Here is an 18968-nt window from a genome sequence, read left to right as displayed (position 1 = left end):
CAGGCCCCGCATACCGTAAACCACCGGGTACAGGCCCCTCCTGCCGTAAACCACCGGGTACAGGCCCCCTACCGTAAACCACCGGGTACAGGCCCCTCCTGCCGTAAACCACTGGGTCAGATCCCCAACCACCCACTGGTAAATTTGGTTGCTTTTTAATCCTACAATCCCCACAGTAAGTGGCCTTTAACTGGCTGCTGATTGGCTGTCAGCATTGTGAAATCTTGCTGTGCCTTCCCTGGCCCAGGCTTCTTCGCCCCCCCCCATAACCCTCAATTCCCGCCGCCCCCCCCCCCCCATTCCTCAACCAGAGACACCGGCTGGGATTTTCCCAGTTGGGTTCGGGTCCGGGTTCAGGTCCGGGATCAGGTTGGGGTTCAGGTCCGGGTTCAGGTTTGAGTCCGGCTTCAGGTTTGGGTCCGGGACCAGTTTGGGGTTCAGGTCCGGGTTCGAATTCGGGTTCGGGTCTGTGTTTGGGTTTCGGTTCAGGTTCGGGTCCGGGTTTGGGTCTGGGTTCAGGTCTGGGTTCGGATCTGGGTTCGGTTTAGGTCCAGGTTCAGGTTCGGGTTCGGGTCTGGGTCCAGGTTTTGGTTTGGGTCTGGGTTCAGGTCCGGGATCAGGTTGGGGTTCAGGTCCGGGTTCGTGTCTGGGTTTGGGTCCGGGTTCGGGTCTGTGTTCGGGTTCGGGTTTGGGTCTGGGTTCAGGTCCAGGTTCGGTTCTGGGTTCGGGTCTGTGTTCGGGTCTGGGTTCAGGTCCGGGTTCGGGTTCGGTTCTGGGTCTGGGTTCGGGTTCGGTTCTGGGTTTGGGTTTGGGTCTGGGTTCAGGTCCGGGTTCGGGTCTGGGTTCGGGTTCGGGTCTGGGTTCGGGTCTGGGTTCGGGTTCGGTTCTGGGTCTGGGTTCGGTTCTGGGTTCGGGTCTGGGTTCAGGTCCGGGTTCGGGTCTGGGTTCGGGTCTGTGTTCGGGTCTGGGTTCGGGTTCGGGTCTGGGTTCAGGTCCGGGTTCGGGTCTGGGTTCGGATTCGGTTCTGGGTTCGGGTCCGGGTTCGGGTCTGGGTTCGGGTCTGTGTTCGGGTCTGGGTCTGGGTTCGGGTTCGGGTTCGGGTCTGGGTTCGGGTCTGGGTTCAGGTCTGGGTTCGGATTCGGTTCTGTGTTCGGGTTCGGGTTCGGGTCTGTGTTCGGGTCTGGGTTCGGATTCGGTTCTGTGTTCGGGTTCGGGTCCGTGTTCGGGTCTGGGTTCGGGTTCGGATCCGGGTTCGGGATGTGGGACTGAGCACGACTGTTCTTTAAAAGAGGCGGCACAGGCACAACGGGCCGAATGGCCTCCTTCTGTGCTGTAAGTTTCTATAAATTTATGAGTTGGCAACTTTAATGCTACAGTGCCTTTGAAAGAGCTGGTTTAGGATCAGGTGGTTTAAGGTTAGGGTCAGGCTCAGGGTTAGGGTGGTTTAGGGTTAGGGTTAGGGCTACAGTGGTTTGGTTCTGTGTTAGGGTTAGGGTTGGGGTGGTTTAGGGTTAGGATGGTTTGGTTCTGGGTGTGCTGCTCTTTGGGACGTTACGGTAGGTGAAACCATTTCCTCAGGGGAGGAATCATGTGACGCCAGCTCTGTGTTCAGACGGTGACTGTCAGTCACAGGGCACAGCAAGAGGTAAATACCGTCACTGAGGCTGGGGAGTGAGGAGCCGGTATTTCTGCAGCCCTGTTAGCAGTTTCAGGATGGGCTATTTATGGGGTTATGTTGTCTTTGTTTCCTGGGGTGGGGATGATGCCACTGGCCTGGATTTCTTTCCCTATATTATTTCACATTGCTGTAACTAACGGTGAAATTTAACCCACAGCTCTGGATAATTCACATTGTGTCGGTGTCTGAAATAACCCTGACTGTCAGGTTTAGATCGCTCATACTCTGGCCTCTCTCTGCTCATCTTTCTCTCCCGTTGATGATGGCTGTTTTTGGAATGTATTTTAATCCCTTCACTCTGTCTCTAAAGGATCACAATGCAGCGAGTGGGTGAGCTGCAACCTAGAGTCAGGAGCGCAGAGGCTGCAGGAAATCAGAGTGAGAAAATATAGAATCCAACAAGGTGGGAGTGAGAACACAGCCCTGGAGACAGGGAGGACTTTGGGGAAAGAGCAGGGGGGACTGGGACTAATTGGAGAGCTCTTTCAAAGAGCCGGCACAGGCACGATGGGCCGAATGGACTCCTTCTGTGCTGTAAGATTCTCTGATGACATTCACTCCTCGATAGATCAGCCGTTAGTCACAGTCCGTGCAGCTCCCTTTCCTTCACTGCAACTGGTTGTTCTGCCTCCTGCCTCAAATTGACACAGTTTACAAACCTGTTGTGATGTCTGGTCTCATTGTGCGGGCAAGGCTCGCGCCGCCATCTCACAGTTTGACCCCTCCTGTTAAAGGGGCCTCACCGTGATGAGAGCAAACATTTGGGTATCATTTAGTACCTGATGACATCATGTGCTACCGCAGGTCCTGCCATTGCATCGTGGATATTTAAACAAATTAATAGACGTTTCTCAAACGCATTGTCCAAAGATGGCAGGCTAGATTCTCAGCTTGAGTAAGTTCAGTGACCTGGGACGGTTGATCCATTGGCTCCTCTCTCACCCCCCACTCCAGAGACTTGAGCCCATAATCCAGGCTGACACTCCCAGTGCAGTGCTGAGGGAGCGCCGCACTGTCGGAGGGGCAATACTAAGGGAGCGCCGCACTGTCGGAGGGGCAGTACTGAGGGAGTGCCGCACTGTCGGAGGGGCAGTACTAAGGGAGCGCCGCACTGTTGGAGGGGCAGTACTGAGGGAGCGCCGCACTGTCGGAGGGACAGTACTGAGGGAGCGCCGCACTGTCGGAGGGGCAGTACTGAGGGAGCGCCGCACTGTCGGAGGGACAGTACTGAGGGAGCGCCGCACTGTCGGAGGGGCAGTACCGAGGGAGCGCCGCACTGTCGGAGGGGCAGTACTGAGGGAGCGCCGCACTGTCGGAGGGACAGTACTGAGGGAGCGCCGCACTGTCGGAGGGACAGTACTGAGGGAGCGCCGCACTGTCGGAGGGGCAGTACTGAGGGAGCGCCGCACTGTCGGAGGGGCAGTACTGAGGGAGCGCCGCACTGTCGGAGGGGCAGTACTGAGGGAGCGCCGCACTGTCGGAGGGACAGTACTGAGGGAGCGCCGCACTGTCGGAGGGACAGTACTGAGGGAGCGCCGCACTGTCGGAGGGGCAGTACTGAGGGAGCGCCGCACTGTCGGAGGGGCAGTACTGAGGGAGCGCCGCACTGTCGGAGGGGCAGTACTGAGGGAGCGCCGCACTGTCGGAGGGGCAGTACTGAGGGAGCGCCGCACTGTCGGAGGGGCAGTACTGAGGGAGCGCCGCACTGTCGGAGGGGCAGTACTGAGGGAGCGCCGCACTGTCGGAGGGGCAGTACTGAGGGAGCGCCGCACTGTCGGAGGGGCAGTACTGAGGGAGCGCTGCACTGTCAGAGGGGCAGTACTGAGGGAGCGCTGTACTGACGGAGGGGCAGTACTGAGGGAGTGCTGCACTGTCGGAGGGGCAGTACTGAGGGAGCGCTGCACTGTCAGAGGGGCAGTACTGAGGGAGCGCCGCACTGTCGGAGGGGCAGTACTGAGGGAGCTCCGCACTGCTGGAGGGGCAGTACTGAGGGAGCGCTGCACTGTCGGAGGGGCAGTACTGAGGGAGCTCCGCACTGCTGGAGGGGCAGTACTGAGGGAGCTCCGCACTGCTGGAGGGGCAGTACTGAGGGAGCGCCGCACTGTCGGAGGGGCAGTACTGAGGGAGCGCTGCACTGTCGGAAGGGCAGTACTGAGGGAGCTCCGCACTGCTGGAGGGGCAGTACTGAGGGAGCGCTGCACTGTCGGAGGGGCAGTACTGAGGGAGCGCCGCACTGCTGGAGGGGCAGTACTGAGGGAGCTCCGCACTGCTGGAGGGGCAGTACTGAGGGAGCGCTGCGCTGTCGGAGGGGCAGTACTGAGGGAGCGCTGCACTGTCGGAAGGGCAGTACTGAGGGAGCGGCGCACTGTCAGAGGTGCAGTACTGAGGGAGCGCTGCACTGTCGGAGGGGCAGTACTGAGGGAGTGCTGCATTGTCGGAGGTGCAGTACTGAGGGAGCGCTGCACTGTCGGAGGGGCAGTACTGAGGGAGAGCTGCATTGTCGGAGGTGCCATCTTTCGGATGAGACGTTAAACCGAGGCCCCGTCTGCCCTCTCAGGTGAATGTAGAAGATCCCATGACACTATTCTAAGAAGAGCAGGGAAGTTCTTCCCGGTGTCCTGGTCAATATTTATCCCTGAACCAACACCTAAAACCAGATTATCTGCTCATTATCGAATTGCTTTTTGTGGGAGCTTGCTGTATGCAGATTTCCTACATTACAACAGTGACTACAATTCAAAAGTATTTCATTGGCTGTAAAGCGTTTGGGATGTCCTGAGGTCATGAAAGGCGCTATATAATTGCAAGTTGGGGGTTGGAGTGTAAGAGTAAGGAAGTCTTGCTACAATTGTACAGGGCCTTGGTGAGACCACACCTGGAGTACTGGGCATGGTTCTGGTTCCTTATTTTATACTTGCTTTGGAGGCGGTGAAACGAAGGTTCACTAGATTGATTCCTGGGATGAGAGGGTTGTCCTATGATGAGAGATTGTGTAGAATGGGCCGATACTCTCTGGAGTTTAGAAGAATGAGAGGTGATCTCATTGAAACATAAGATTCTGAGGGGATTGACAGGGTCGATGCTGAGAGGTTGTTTCCCCTGGCTGGAGAGTCTAGAACCAGGGGGCACAGTCTCAGGACAAGGGGTCAGCCTTTTAAGACTGAGATGACTATTGGGAGCAGCAGTGAGCGCGGCCCTCAACAAGCAACATTCGAAAGTGGCGTCAGAGATTAAAAGTGACGTCATAACCAGGGAAGGAGCTGATTGGTAAGTAGGACCTGGTGAGTATTTCTACAGTCCAGTCGTTAAAGTCAAAGTAAGGTCTCTAGTTTAGAGTAAGTAGTGTTTAAAGTGAAGTAAGGTGTATTTAATATTCTTTAATTTAAAGGAAGTAAAGGGAGTAAATTAAGGGTAGGACATGGCAGGGCAGCTCGGCAGTGTGGAGTGCTCCTCCTGTGCTATGTGGGAAGTCAGGGAGACTTTCGGTGTCCAGGGCAAACATGTGTGCAGGAAGTGTCTCCAGCTGCAGCTACTCGAAATCCGCGTTTCAGAGCTGGAGCTGCGGCTGGAGTCACTGTGGAGCATCCGCGAAGCTGAGATCTTCGTGGATAGCACGTTTAACGAGGTGGTCACACCGCAGGTAAAGAGTGCACAGGCAGACAGGGAATGGGTGACCGCCAGACAGAGTAAAAGAACTAGGAAGGCAGTGCAGGAGTCCCCTGGGTCCATCTCCCTCTCCAACAGATTTTCCGTTTTGGATACTGCTGGGAGAGATGGTTTCTCCGGGGAATGCAGCAAGAGCCAAGTCCGTGGCACTACGAGTGGCTCAGCTGCACAGGAGGGGAGGAAACAGAGTGGGAGAGCAATAGTGATAGAGGATTCTATCGTAAGGGGAACAGATAGATGTTTCTGTGGCCGCAGACGTGACTCCAGGATGGTATGTTGCCTCCCTGGTGCCAGGGTCAAGGATGTCACTGAGCGGCTGCAGGGCATTCTGAAGGGGAGGGTGAACAGTCAGAGGTCATGGTCCATATCGGTACCAACGACATGGGTAGAAAGAGGGATGAGGTCCTGCAAGCCGAATATAGGGAGCTAGAAAATAAATTAAAAAGCAGGACCTCAAAGGTAGTAATCTCAGGATTACTCCCAGTGCCACGTGCTAGCGAGAGCAGAAATAGGAGAATAGACCAGATGAATGCGTGGCTGGAGAGATGGTGTAGGAGAGAGGTATTTAAATTCTTGGGGCATTGAGACCGATTCTGGGGAAGGTGGGACCTGTACAAGCTGGACGGGTTACACCTTGGCAGAACCGGGACCAATATCCTCGCAGGGGGGTTTGCTAGTGCTGTTGGGATGGATTTAAACTAGTTTGTCAGGGGGCTGGGAACCTAAGTGTGGGCCCAGAACAGAGAGAAACAAAGCTGGAAGTGCAAGTTAGAAAAATAGTCAGCAAAACTAGTAGGGAGTGTAAACAAAGGCCAACAGTAAAGAGGATCAAAGTGCAGAAAAATATTAAACAGGCAAAGTTGAAGGCACTTTATCTAAATACACATAGCTTTCACAACAAGGTGGATGAATTAATGGTACAAATAGAAGTAAATGGGTATGTTGTAATTGCCATTACAGAGACATGGTTGCAGGGTAACCAAAGCTGGGAACTGAATGTTCCAGGGTACTCAACATTTAGGAAGGACAGACAAAAAGGAAAAGGAGGTGGCGTAGCGCTGTTAATAAGGGATGAGCTTGGTACGGTAGAGATAAAAGATCTTGGCTCGGCAGATCGTGACGTAGAACTGGAAACAGTTTGGGTGGAGCTAAGAAACAGCAAAGGGCGGAAAACATTGGTGGAAGTTGTGTATAGGCCACCAAACAGTAATGGTAATGTAGGGCACAGTATCAATCAAGAAATTAGAAGTGCATGTAACAAGGGCAATACGGTAATCATGGGGGACTTTAATCTACATATTGACTGGGCAAATCAAATTACCATTAATGGTGTGGAGGACGAATTCTTGGAATGCATGCGAGTTGGTTTCCTAGATCAGTATGTGCAGGAACCAACCAGGGAATAGGCTATTCTGGATCTGGTACTCTGTAATGAGAAAGGGCTAATCAATAATCTTGTGGTAAAGGGGCCTTTAGGGAGAAGTGACCATAATGGGCCAGAAATTAGGATCGGGTGCTTGCCGCGCGTGCAAGCCCCCGATGTGCACTCACCCGGCGCGCCGACATCTGAAGCCTGGGCCTGCTTGGAATTCCTGTCACTGGCCCGGTTCTGATGTCGGCGCGATGTGCTTACCTGATCCAGCGGCGTAGTTAGTGCGATGTGCCGGCTGGGATCAGGCGAGCACTGGGCAGCCAATCAGGGGATGGGAAACTTCATTCATGAGTTTGACAGTAAGAACTGTCAAACTCATGAAAAGTACAGGCGCCCAAAAGACTAGTTTAACTTTAAATAAAATTATAAAAAACATCCCAATAGTTAAATAAACTATAAATAACTTAAAAAAACTATTTTAAACAATTAATAAAATTTTTGAAAAAAATAATATTTTAAGAAATCGGGTCTAAAAATAAACTTACCTTACTGTAAAGTCCTTAAAAACAATGAAGCTGTGGAAAAAATGTAATAATTTTAAATAATAGACCACTTACCTTAAAGAATCAAGTCCTTACGCCTCCATTTTATATTTCTAAAAAGTTCAGGCCCTTACACACGGGCAAACCTGTCAAAAAGAAGGAAGTTCAACGCGTGCGCGCAGAGTCCTTGAATTTTACATTAAGTTTGAGAGTGATGTAGTCCAATCTGAAACTAAGGTCTTCAATCTAAACAGAGGAAACTACAAGGGTATGAGGGACAAGTTGGCCATGGTAGATTGGGAGACTACACTAAAAGGTATGAAGGTGGACATACAATGGCTAACATTCCAGGAAATAATGCATAATTTGCAACAAACATATATTCCTCTAGGGCATAAAAACCCAGAAGGAAAAGTGATCCAACCATGGCTAACAAAAGAAATTAAAGCTAGTATTAAGTCAAAGGAGGAAGCTTATAAAGTTGCCAGAAAAAGTGATTAGCCTGAGGATTGGGGTCTTTTTAGAAATCAGCAAAGGGGAACCAAGAAATTGATAAAGAAAGGGAAAATGGAATATGAGCACAAACTAGCGAAAAATATAAAAACGTTTTTAAAAGCTTCTATAGGTATGTGAAAAGGAAAAGACTGGCGAAGGTAAATGTAGGTCCTTTACAGTCAGAGACGGGAGAATTTATAAAGGGGAATGAGGAAATGGCAGAGAAATTAAATAAATACTTTGTTTCTGTCATCACGAAGGAAGATACAAAAAACCTCCCAGAAATATGAGAAAACCAAGGGTGTGACAAGAATGAGAAACTTAAAGAAATTATTATTAGTAAAAAAACAGTACGAGCAAAATTAATGGGACTAAAAGTCGATAAATCCCAAGGACCGGATGTCCTACATCCTAGGGTTTTGAAAGAGGTGGCCATTGGAATACTGGACGCCTTGGTTGTCATCTTCCAAAATGTTATAGATTCTGGAATGGTTCCTACAGATTGGAGGATAGCAAATGTAACCCCGCTATTTAAGAAAGGAGGGAGAGTGAAAACGGGGAACTACAGACCTGTTAGCCTCACATCAGTAGTTGGGAAAATGGTGGAATCTATTATAAAGGATGCAATAACTGGGCACTTAGAAATTAATAGTAAGATTGGGCAGAGTCAACATGGATTTATGAAAGGGAAATCCTGTTTGACAAACCTATTGGAGTTCTTTGAGGATGTAACTAGTGGAGTAGACAAAGGGGAACCGGTAGATGTGGTGTATCTGGATTTTCAGAAGGCCTTCGATAAGGTCCCACGCAAGAGGTTGGTGAACAAAATTAGGGCACATGGAATTGGGGGTAATATACCAGCATGGATTGAGAATTGGTTAACAGACAGAAAACAAAGGGTAGGGATAAACAGGTCTTTTTCAGGATGGCAGGCTGTTAATAGTGGGGTACCGCAAGGATCGGTGCTTGGGCCCCAGCTATTCACAATCTATATCAATGATTTGGAAGAGGGGACTAAATGTAACATTTCCAAATTTGCTGATGATACAAAGCTAGGTGGCAGTGGCAGTTGTGAAGAGGATGTGAAGAGGCTTCAAGGGGATCTCGACAGGCTCAGTGAGTGGGCGAGAACATGGTAGATGGAATATAATGTGGATAAATGTGAAGTTATCCACTTTGGTAGAAAAAACAGAAAGGCAGAGTATTTCCTAAATGGTGAAAAATTGGAGAATGCAGATGCTCAAAGGGACCTGGGTGTCCTTGTACATGAGTCACTGAAAGTGAATGTGCAGGTGCAGCAAGCCATTAGGAAGGCAAATGCTATGCTGGCCTTCATTACAAGAGGATTTGAGTACAGGAGTAAAGAAGTCTTACTCCAATTATATAGGGCCTTGGTGAGACCACACCTGGAGTACTGTGTACAATTTTGGTCTCCTTACCTAAGGAAGGATATACTTGCCATAGAGGGAGTGCAACAAAGGTTCACAAGATTGATTCCTAGGATAGCGGGACTGTCATATGAGAAGAGATTGAGTAAACTAGGCCTGTATTCTCTTGAATTCAGAAGAATGAGAGGGGATCTCATTGAAGCATACAAAATTATTACTGGGCTTGATAGGGTGGATGCTGGGAGAATGTTTCCCCTGGCTGGGGAGTCTAGAACCAGGGGCCACAGCCTCAGGATAAAGGGTAGGCCATTCAGGACTGAGATGAGAAGAAATTTCTTCACACAGAGGGTGGTGAATCTTTGGAATTCTCTACCCCAGAGGGCTGTGGAGGCTCAGTCATTGGGTATATTCAAGGCTGAGATCGATAGATTTTTGGACTCTAGGGGAATCGAGGGATATGGAGACCGGGCGGGAAAGTGGAGTTGAGGTCAAAGATCAGCCACGATCTTATTGAATGGCGGAGCAGGCTCGAGGGGCTGTATGGCCGACTCCTGCTCCTAATTCTTATGTTCTTATGTTCTTAAGACTTTCATATTTCCCAGGATTTCCCACCAGAAGATCCAGACTCGATGATACATTCACCCATATTCAGGCAGCTGTATTGTAATTAAATGCTAATTATTATTATATTTCCATAATAGGTGTCATAGCAACGCTGAGTGTTGAGCGATCGATTGCATTGATTTTGGCTCCAAATTCAAAAAACTTTTAACAGCAGTAACACATTGATGCAGTGAGTTTAATGTTGAATAAACCGTTCTAAAGCACGTCAGAGAGAAGTAAGGAATAGAAATGGACACCAGCCAAGAGGGAGAGATTAGGAGGACAGAGTTTGGATAAATAGATGGGTTTTAAGGAGAGGCGGGGAGGTTTAGGGAGGGAACTCCAGAGAGTGGGTCTTAGACAGCTGAAGGCACGGCCGCCAATGGTGGGCTCAGGTTGTGTGGATGCTCAAGAGGCTGGAGTTAAAGGAATGGGAAGTTTGGGAAAGGATGCTGCACTGGAGGAGGTCACAGAGATAGGGCGGGGCGAGGTCAAGGAGGAATTTAAACTCAGGATGATAAAGGTAAATTTGAGTCCGTGGGGGACTGGGAGCTAACGAAGGTGACCGAGTCTTGCTGCAGGAGTGGACGGCGCGATATGTAAATGAGCGGAAATCCCACCCGGTTACACTAAAGCGGAAATCCCAGGCCGGAGACTCTCGGCAGTTCAGTTCCTGACGAGATGATCTCAGAGATTCAGGGAGACTGGGCAAGGTCCTATTACAAGTCTACTACTGTCACAAAGTGATTTCTGCCTCACACCCACCGTGAATCTGAGGGCATGTTTCTTCTATATTGGACCCCCTGAGCATCTATATCCAGGGCTCAGTGCAGCGGGAAAAGGGGCAAATGCCTCTCGGGCACAGTGTCCCCCTTTTACACTTCACACCCGTTTCTCGCAGTGTGTCAAGCGGGGCTCACACGACAGGTGCGATTTTAACCCAGCCCAATCGGCAGGAACAGGGAGTGCGGGAGGTTCAAATCACGACTGTAATACTGCACCATTTCCGAACCATTCCCAGACCGATCCCGAATCATTCCCAGACCGATCCCGAACCATTCCCAAACCGATCCCGAACCATTCCCAGACCGATCCCGAACCATTCCCAGACTGATCCCAAACCATTCCCAGACCGATCCCGAACCATTCCCAGACTGATCCCGAACCATTCCCAAACCGATCCCGAACCATTCCCAGACCGATCCCGAACCATTCCCAGACTGATCCCAAACCATTCCCAGACCGATCCCGAACCATTCCCAAACCGATCCCGAACCATTCCCAGACCGATCCCGAACCATTCCCAGACTGATCCCAAACCATTCCCAGACCGATCCCGAACCATTCCCAGACCAATCCTGAACCATTCCCAGACTGATCCCGAACCATTCCCAGACCGATCCCAAACCATTCCCGAGCCGATCCGAACCATTCCCAAACTGATCCCGAACCATTCCCAAACCGATCCTGAACCATTCCCAGACCAACCCCGAACCATTCCCAGACTGATCCCAAACCATTCCCAGACCGATCCCAAACCATTCTCAGACCGATCCCGAACCAATCCCCAGACCGATCCTGATCCATTCCCAAACCGATCCCGAACCATTCCCAAACCGATCCCGAACCATTCCCAGACCGACCCCGAACCATTCCCTGACCGATCCTGAACCATTCCCAAAACAATCCCGAACCAATCCCCAGACTGATCCCGATCCATTCCCCAAAATCCCGAAACATTCCCAAACTGATCCCGAACCATTCCCAAACCGATCCCGAAACATTCCCAAACTGATCCCGAACCATTCCCAGACCGATCCCGAACCATTCCCTGACAGATCTTGAACCGATCCCGAACCATTCCCAAACCGATCCCAAACCATTCCCAAACCGATCCTAAACCATTCCCAAACTGATCCCGAACGAATCCTGAAACATTCCTAAACTGATCTCAAACTGTTCCCGATCTGTTCCCAAACTGTTCCCAAACCGTTCCCACCCACTGCCACTTCTGATTTTGTAGACCCGGGGCAGACAGAATCCCCAGACCAGCCGGGGTCACGTTAACATTGAAAGGTCGCTCCGGTGATGTCATCTGGACACCACGCCAGACCTCCGGTCTCGGGGTCGCCGGTCTCGGGGTCTCGGGGTCTCCGGTCTCGGGGTCTCCGGTCTCGGGGTCTCGGGTCTCGGGGTCTCCAGTCTCCGGTCTTGACGTCTCCGGTCTCCGGTCTCGGGGTCTCCGGTCTCGGGTCTCGGGGTCTCCGGTCTCGGGGTCTCCGGACTCGGGGTCTCCGGTCTCGGGGTCTCCGGACTCGGGGTCTCTGGTCTCGGGGTCTCCGGACTCGGGTTCTCCGGTCTCGGGGTCTCCGGTCTCGGGGTCTCCTGTCTCGGGGTCTCGGGGTCTCCGGTCTCGGGGTCTCCTGTCTCGGGGTCTCGGGGTCTCCGGTCTCGGGGTCTCTGGTCTCGGGGTCTCCGGTCTCGGGTCTCGGGGTCTCGGGTCTCGGGGTCTCCGGTCTCGGGGTCTCCGGTCTCGGGGTCTCCGGTCTCGGGGTCTCGGGGCTCGGGGTCTCCGGTCTCGGGGTCTCGGGTCTCCGGTCTCGGGATCTCGGGGTCTCCGGTCTCGGGGTCTCCGGTCTCGGGGTCTCGGGGTCTCCGGTCTCGGGTCTCGGGTCTCGGGGTCTCGGGGTCTCCGGTCTCGGGGTCTCGGGGTCTCCGGTCTCGGGGTCTTGGGGTCTCCGGTCTCGGGGTCTCGGGGTCTCCGGTCTCGGGGTCTCGGGGTCTCGGGGTCTCGCGGTCTCGGGGTCTTGGGGTCTCCGGTCTCGGGGTCTCGGGGTCTCCGGTCTCTCGGGGTCTCGGGTCTCGGGTCTCGGGGTCTCGGGGTCTCCGGTCTCGGGGTCTCCGGTCTCGGGGTCTCCGGTCTCGGGGTCTCGGGGTCTCCGGTCTCTCGGGGTCTCCGGTCTCGGGTCTCGGGTCTCGGGGTCTCGGGGTCTCCGGTCTCGGGGTCTCCGGTCTCGGGGTCTCCGGTCTCGGGGTCTCGGGATCTCGGGGTCTCCGGTCTCGGGGTCTCCGGGTCTCCGGGTCTCCGGTCTCGGGGTCTCGGGGTCTCCGGTCTCGGGGTCTCCGGTCTCTCGGGGTCTCCGGTCTCGGGTCTCGGGGTCTCGGGGTCTCCGGTCTCGGGGTCTCCGGTCTCGGGGTCTCCGGTCTCGGGGTCTCGGGGTCTCCGGTCTCGGGGTCTCCGGTCTCTCGGGGTCTCCGGTCTCGGGTCTCGGGGTCTCGGGGTCTCCGGTCTCGGGGTCTCGGGGTCTCGGGGTCTCGGGGTCTCCGGTCTCGGGGTCTCCGGTCTCGGGGTCTCCGGTCTCGGGGTCTCCGGTCTCGGGGTCTCGGGGCCTCCGGTCTCGGGGTCTCCGGTCTCGGGGTCTCGGGTCTCCGGTCTCGGGGTCTCCGGTCTCGGGTCTCGGGGTCTCGGGATCTCGGGGTCTCCGGTCTCGGGGTCTCCGGTCTCAGGTCTCGGGGTCTCGGGGTCTCCGGTCTCGGGGTCTCCGGTCTCGGGGTCTCCGGTCTCAGGTCTCGGGGTCTCCGGTCTCGGGGTCTTGGGGTCTCCGGTCTCGGGTCTCGGGGTCTCGGGATCTCGGGGTCTCCGGTCTCAGGTCTCGGGGTCTCCGGTCTCGGGGTCTTGGGGTCTCCGGTCTCGGGTCTCGGGTCTCGGGGACTCCGGTCTCGGGGTCTCCGGTCTCGGGTCTCGGGGTCTCCGGACTCGGGGTCTCGGGGTCTCCGGTCTCGGGGTCTCCGGTCTCGGGGTCTCCGGTCTCGGGGTTTCCGGTCTCGGGGTCTCCGGTCTCGGGTCTCGGGTCTCGGGGTCTCCGGTCTCGGGGTCTCTGGTCTCAGGGTCTCCGGACTCGGGGTCTCTGGTCTTGGGGTCTCGGGTCTCGGGGTCTCGGGGTCTCCGGTCTCGGGGTCTCGGGTCTCGGGGTCTCCGGTCTCGGGTCTCGGGGTCTCCGGTCTCGGGTCTCGGGGTCTCGGGTCTCGGGGTCTCGGGGTCTCGGGTCTCGGGGTCTCGGGGTCTCCGGTCTCGGGGTCTCCGGTCTCGGGTCTCGGGGTCTCCGGTCTCGGGGTCTCGGGGTCTCCGGTCTCGGGGTCTCCGGTCTCGGGGTCTCCGGTCTCGGGGTCTCCGGTCTCGGGGTCTCGGGTCTCGGGGTCTCGGGGTCTCCGGTCTCGGGGTCTCCGGTCTCGGGTCTCGGGGTCTCCGGTCTCGGGGTCTCCGGTCTCGGGGTCTCGGGGTCTCCGGTCTCGGGGTCTCCGGTCTCGGGATCTCGGGGTCTCCGGTCTCGGGGTCTCGGGGACTCCGATCTCGGGGTCTCGGGGTCTCCGGTCTCGGGTCTCGGGGTCTCCGGACTCGGGGTCTCTGGTCTCGGGGTCTCGGGGTCTCTGGTCTTGGGGTCTCCGGTCTCGGGGTCTCCGGTCTCGGGGTCTCCGGTCTCGGGATCTCGGGGTCTCGGGTCTCTGGGTCTCCGGTCTCGGGGTCTCGGGGTCTCCGATCTCGGGGTCTCGGGGTCTCTGGTCTCGGGGTCTCCGATCTCGGGGTCTCTGGGTCTCGGGGTCTCTGGTCTCAGGGTCTCAGGGTCTCGGGGTCTCTGGGTCTCCGGTCTCGGGGTCTCTGGTCTCAGGGTCTCAGGGTCTCGGGGTCTCTGGGTCTCGGGGTCTCCGGTCTCGGGGTCTCTGGTCTCAGGGTCTCGGGGTCTCTGGGTCTCCGGTCTCGGGATCTCGGCGTCTCGGGGTCTCTGGGTCTCCGGTCTCGGGGTCTCCGATCTCGGGGTCTCTGGGTCTCTGGTCTCGGGGTCTCGGGGTCTCTGGGTCTCCGGTCTCGGGGTCTCGGGGTCGCTGGTCTCGGGTCTCCGGTCTCCGGTCTCGGGGTCTCCGGTCTCGGGGTCTCGGGGTCTCCGATCTCGGGGTCTCGGGGTCTCCGGTCTCGGGGTCTCTGGGTCTCTGGTCTCGGGGTCTCGGGGTCTCTGGTCTCGGGGTCTCGGGTCTCGGGGACTCCGGTCTCGGGGTCTCGGGGACTCCGGTCTCGGGGTCTCCGGTCTCGGGGTCTCCGGTCTCGGGTCTCGGGGTCTCCGGTCTCGGGGTCTTGGGGTCTCCGGTCTCGGGTCTCGGGGTCTCGGGTCTCGGGGTCTCGGGGTCTCCGGTCTCGGGGTCTCGGGTCTCGGGGTCTCTGGTCTTGGGGTCTCGGGTCTCGGGGTCTCGGGGTCTCCGGTCTCGGGGTCTCCGGTCTCGGGTCTCGGGGTCTCCGGTCTTGGGGTCTCGGGTCTCGGGTCTCGGGGTCTCGGGGTCTCCGGTCTCGGGGTCTCCGGTCTTGGGGTCTCGGGTCTCGGGGTCTCGGGGTCTCCGGTCTCGGGATCTCGGGGTCTCCGGTCTCGGGTCTCGGGGTCTCGGGTCTCTGGTCTTGGGGTCTCGGGTCTCGGGGTCTCCGGTCTCGGGGTCTCCGGTCTCGGGTCTCGGGGTCTCCGGTCTCGGGGTCTTGGGGTCTCCGGTCTCGGGTCTCGGGGTCTCGGGGTCTCGGGGTCTCCGGTCTCGGGGTCTCCGGTCTCGGGGTCTCGGGGTCTCTGGTCTCGGGGTCTCGGGGTCCCCGATCTTGGGGTCTCGGGGTCTCGGGTCTCGGGGTCTCGGGGTCTCCGGTCTCGGGGTCTCCGGTCTCGGGTCTCGGGGTCTCCGGTCTCAGGGTCTCGGGTCTCGGGGTCTCGGGGTCTCTGGGTCTCCGGTCTCGGGGTCTCGGGGTCTCCGGACTCGGGGTCTCCGGTCTCGGGGTCTCCGGTCTCGGGGTCTCCGGTCTCGGGTCTCGGGGTCTCCGGTCTCAGGGTCTCGGGTCTCGGGGTCTCGGGGTCTCTGGGTCTCCGGTCTCGGGGTCTCGGGGTCTCCGGACTCGGGGTCTCGGGGTCTCGGGGTCTCCGGTCTCGGGGTCTCCGGTCTCGGGGTCTCGGGTCTCGGGGTCTCTGGGTCTCCGGTCTCGGGGTCTCCGGACTCGGGGTCTCGGGGTCTCCGGTCTCGGGGTCTCCGGTCTCGGGGTCTCGGGGTCTCCGGTCTCGGGTCTCCGGTCTCGAGGTCTTGGGGTCTCCGGTCTCGGGTCTCGGGGTCTCCGGTCTCGGGGTCTTGGGGTCTCCGGTCTCGGGGTCTCGGGTCTCGGGTCTCGGGGACTCCGGTCTCGGGGTCTCCGGTCTCGGGGTCTCGGGGTCTCGGGTCTCGGGGTCTCGGGGTCTCTGGGTCTCCGGTCTCGGGTCTCGGGGTCTCCGGTCTCGAGGTCTTGGGGTCTCCGGTCTCGGGGTCTCGGGTCTCGGGTCTCGGGGACTCCGGTCTCGGGGTCTCGGGTCTCGGGGTCTTGGGGTCTCCGGTCTCGGGTCTCGGGTCTCGGGTCTCGGGGTCTCGGGGTCTCCGGTCTCGGGGTCTTGGGGTCTCCGGTCTCGGGGACTCCGGTCTCGGGGTCTCCGGTCTCGGGTCTCGGGGTCTCTGGTCTCGGGGTCTTGGGGTCTCCGGTCTCGGGTCTCGGGTCTCGGGTCTCGGGGTCTCCGGTCTCGGGGTCTCCGGTCTCTGGGTCTCCGGTCTCGGGGTCTCTGGGTCTCCGGTCTCGGGGTCTCGGGGTCTCCGATCTCGGGGTCTCGGGGTCTCCGGTCTCGGGGTCTCGGGTCTCGGGGTCTCGGGGTCTCCGATCTCGGGGTCTCGGGGTCTCCGGTCTCGGGGTCTCCGGTCTCTGGGTCTCCGGTCTCGGGGTCTCTGGGTCTCCGGTCTCGGGGTCTCTGGTCTCGGGTCTCGGGGTCTCCGGTCTCGGGGTCTCCGGTCTCGGGGTCTCCGGTCTCGGGTCTCGGGGTCTCCGGTCTCGGGTCTCGGGTCTCGGGATCTCGGGGTCTCCGGTCTCGGGTCTCGGGGTCTCGGGGTCTCCGGTCTCGGAGTCTCCGGTCTCGGGGTCTCGGGTCTCGGGGTCTCCGGTCTCGGGTCTCGGGGTCTCGGGGTCTCCGGTCTCGGGTCTCGGGGTCTCCGGTCTCGGGTCTCGGGGTCTCGGGGCCTCGGGGTCTCTAGTCTTGGGGTCTCGGGTCTCGGGGTCTCTGGTCTTGGGGTCTCGGGTCTCGGGGTCTCGGGGTCTCTGGTCTCGGGTCTCGGGGTCTCCGGTCTCGGGTCTCCGGCCTCGGGGTCTCGGGGTCTCGGGTCTCGGGTCTCAGGGTCTCCGGTCTCGGGGTCTCCGGTCTCGGGTCTCGGGTCTCGGGGTCTCCGGTCTCCGGTCTCGGGGTCTCCGGTCTCGGGGTCTCGGGTCTCGGGGTCTCGGGGTCTCGGGTCTCGGGGTCTCGGGTCTCGGGGTCTCCGGTCTCGGGATCTCGGGATCTCGGGGTCTCGGGATCTCCGGTCTCGGGGTCTCGGGGTCTCCGATCTCGGGGTCTCCGGACTTGGGGTCTCGGGGTCTCGGGGTCTCCGGTCTCGGGGTCTCCGGTCTCGGGTCTCGGGGTCTCCGGTCTCGGGGTCTTGGGGTCTCCGGTCTCGGGGTCTCGGGGTCTCGGATCTCGGGATCTCGGGATCTCGGGGTCTCGGGTCTCGGGTCTCGGGATCTCGGGGTCTCCGGTCTCGGAGTCTCCGGTCTCGGGTCTCGGGGTCTCCGGTCTCGGGGTCTCGGGTCTCGGGCTCTCCGGTCTCGGGTCTCTCGGGGTCTCCGGTCTCGGGGTCTCTGGTCTCGGGGTCTCCGGTCTCGGGGTTTCCGGTCTCGGGTCTCGGGGTCTCCGGTCTCGGGTCTCGGGGTCTCGGGTCTCGGGGTCTCGGGGTCTCGGGGCCTCGGGGTCTCTGGTCTTGGGGTCTCGGGGTCTCGGGGTCTCTGGTCTTGGGGTCTCTGGTCTTGGGGTCTCGGGTCTCGGGGTCTCGGGTCTCGGGGTCTCCGGTCTCGGGTCTCCGGTCTCGGGGTCTCCGGCCTCGGGGTCTCCGGTCTCGGGATCTCGGGGTCTCCGGTCTCGGGGTCTCCGATCTCGGGGTCTCGGGGTCTCCGGTCTCGGGGTCTCCGGCCTCGGGGTCTCGGGGTCTCAGGGTCTCCGGTCTCGGGGTCTCCGGTCTCGGGTCTCGGGGTCTCGGGTCTCGGGGTCTCCGGTCTCGGGTCTCGGGGTCTCGGGTCTCGGGGTCTCCGGTCTCGGGTCTCGGGGTCTCCGGTCTCGGGTCTCGGGGCCTCGGGGTCTCTAGTCTTGGGGTCTCGGGTCTCGGGGTCTCTGGTCTTGGGGTCTCGGGTCTCGGGGTCTCGGGGTCTCTGGTCTCGGGTCTCGGGGTCTCCGGTCTCGGGTCTCCGGCCTCGGGGTCTCGGGGTCTCGGGTCTCGGGTCTCAGGGTCTCCGGTCTCGGGGTCTCCGGTCTCGGGTCTCGGGTCTCGGGGTCTCCGGTCTCCGGTCTCGGGGTCTCCGGTCTCGGGGTCTCGGGTCTCGGGGTCTCGGGTCTCGGGGTCTCGGGTCTCGGGGTCTCCGGTCTCGGGATCTCGGGATCTCGGGGTCTCGGGTCTCGGGATCTCCGGTCTCGGGGTCTCGGGGTCTCCGATCTCGGGGTCTCGGGTCTCGGGGTCTCCGGACTTGGGGTCTCGGGGTCTCGGGGTCTCGGGGTCTCCGGTCTCGGGGTCTCCGGTCTCGGGTCTCGGGGTCTCCGGTCTCGGGGTCTTGGGGTCTCCGGTCTCGGGGTCTCGGGGTCTCGGGTCTCGGGATCTCGGGATCTCGGGGTCTCGGGTCTCGGGGTCTCCGGTCTCGGGGTCTCGGGGTCTCCGATCTCGGGGTCTCGGGGTCTCCGGTCTCGGGGTCTCCGGTCTCGGGGTCTCGGGGTCTCTGGTCTTGGGGTCTCGGGTCTCGGGGTCTCGGGGTCTCGGGTCTCGGGTCTCGGGATCTCGGGGTCTCCGGTCTCGGGTCTCGGGGTCTCCGGTCTCGGGGTCTCGGGGTCTCGGGTCTCGGGGTCTCCGGTCTCGGGTCTCGGGGTCTCGGGTCTCGGGGTCTCCGGTCTCGGGTCTCTGGTCTCGGGGTCTCGGGGTCTCCGGTCTCGGGGTCTCCGGTCTCGGGGTCTCCGGTCTCGGGGTCTCGGGTCTCGGGGTCTCGGGTCTCGCGTCTCTCGGGGTCTCCGGTCTCGGGTCTCGGGGTCTCGGGTCTCGGGGTCTCGGGTCTCGGGGTCTCCGGTCTCGGGGTCTCTGGTCTCGGGGTCTCCGGTCTCGGGTCTCGGGGTCTCCGGTCT

General features: G+C 58.6%; 1 protein-coding gene across 9 annotated transcripts in view; it reads left to right on the top strand.

Moving 5' to 3' along the window:
- The first annotated feature begins 1108 nt into the window (after positions 1-1108).
- LOC147107224 (NAD-dependent protein deacetylase sirtuin-3-like) overlaps positions 1109-18968 on the top strand; it is a 68894-nt gene continuing 51034 nt past the window's right edge. For 3 of the 9 annotated variants that reach the window (XM_086008440.1, XM_086008439.1, XM_086008432.1), the window contains exon 1: positions 1545-1645. The gene's annotated coding sequence lies outside the window, so the exon portion shown is untranslated. Of the gene's footprint in view, positions 1333-1544; positions 1683-1771; positions 2082-9858; positions 9935-18968 lie in introns of those variants that run through there. The other 6 variants (XM_086008436.1, XM_086008433.1, XM_086008438.1 and 3 more) reach the window with 6 other exon arrangements.

The sequence above is a fragment of the Somniosus microcephalus genome, chromosome 15 (assembly GCF_052327205.1).
Source record: "Somniosus microcephalus isolate GS21.2 chromosome 15, FLI_Smic_1.0, whole genome shotgun sequence".
In the NCBI taxonomy this organism is placed as follows: Eukaryota; Metazoa; Chordata; class Chondrichthyes; order Squaliformes; family Somniosidae; genus Somniosus; species Somniosus microcephalus.
This window is presented reverse-complemented; position numbering and strand designations above follow the sequence as displayed.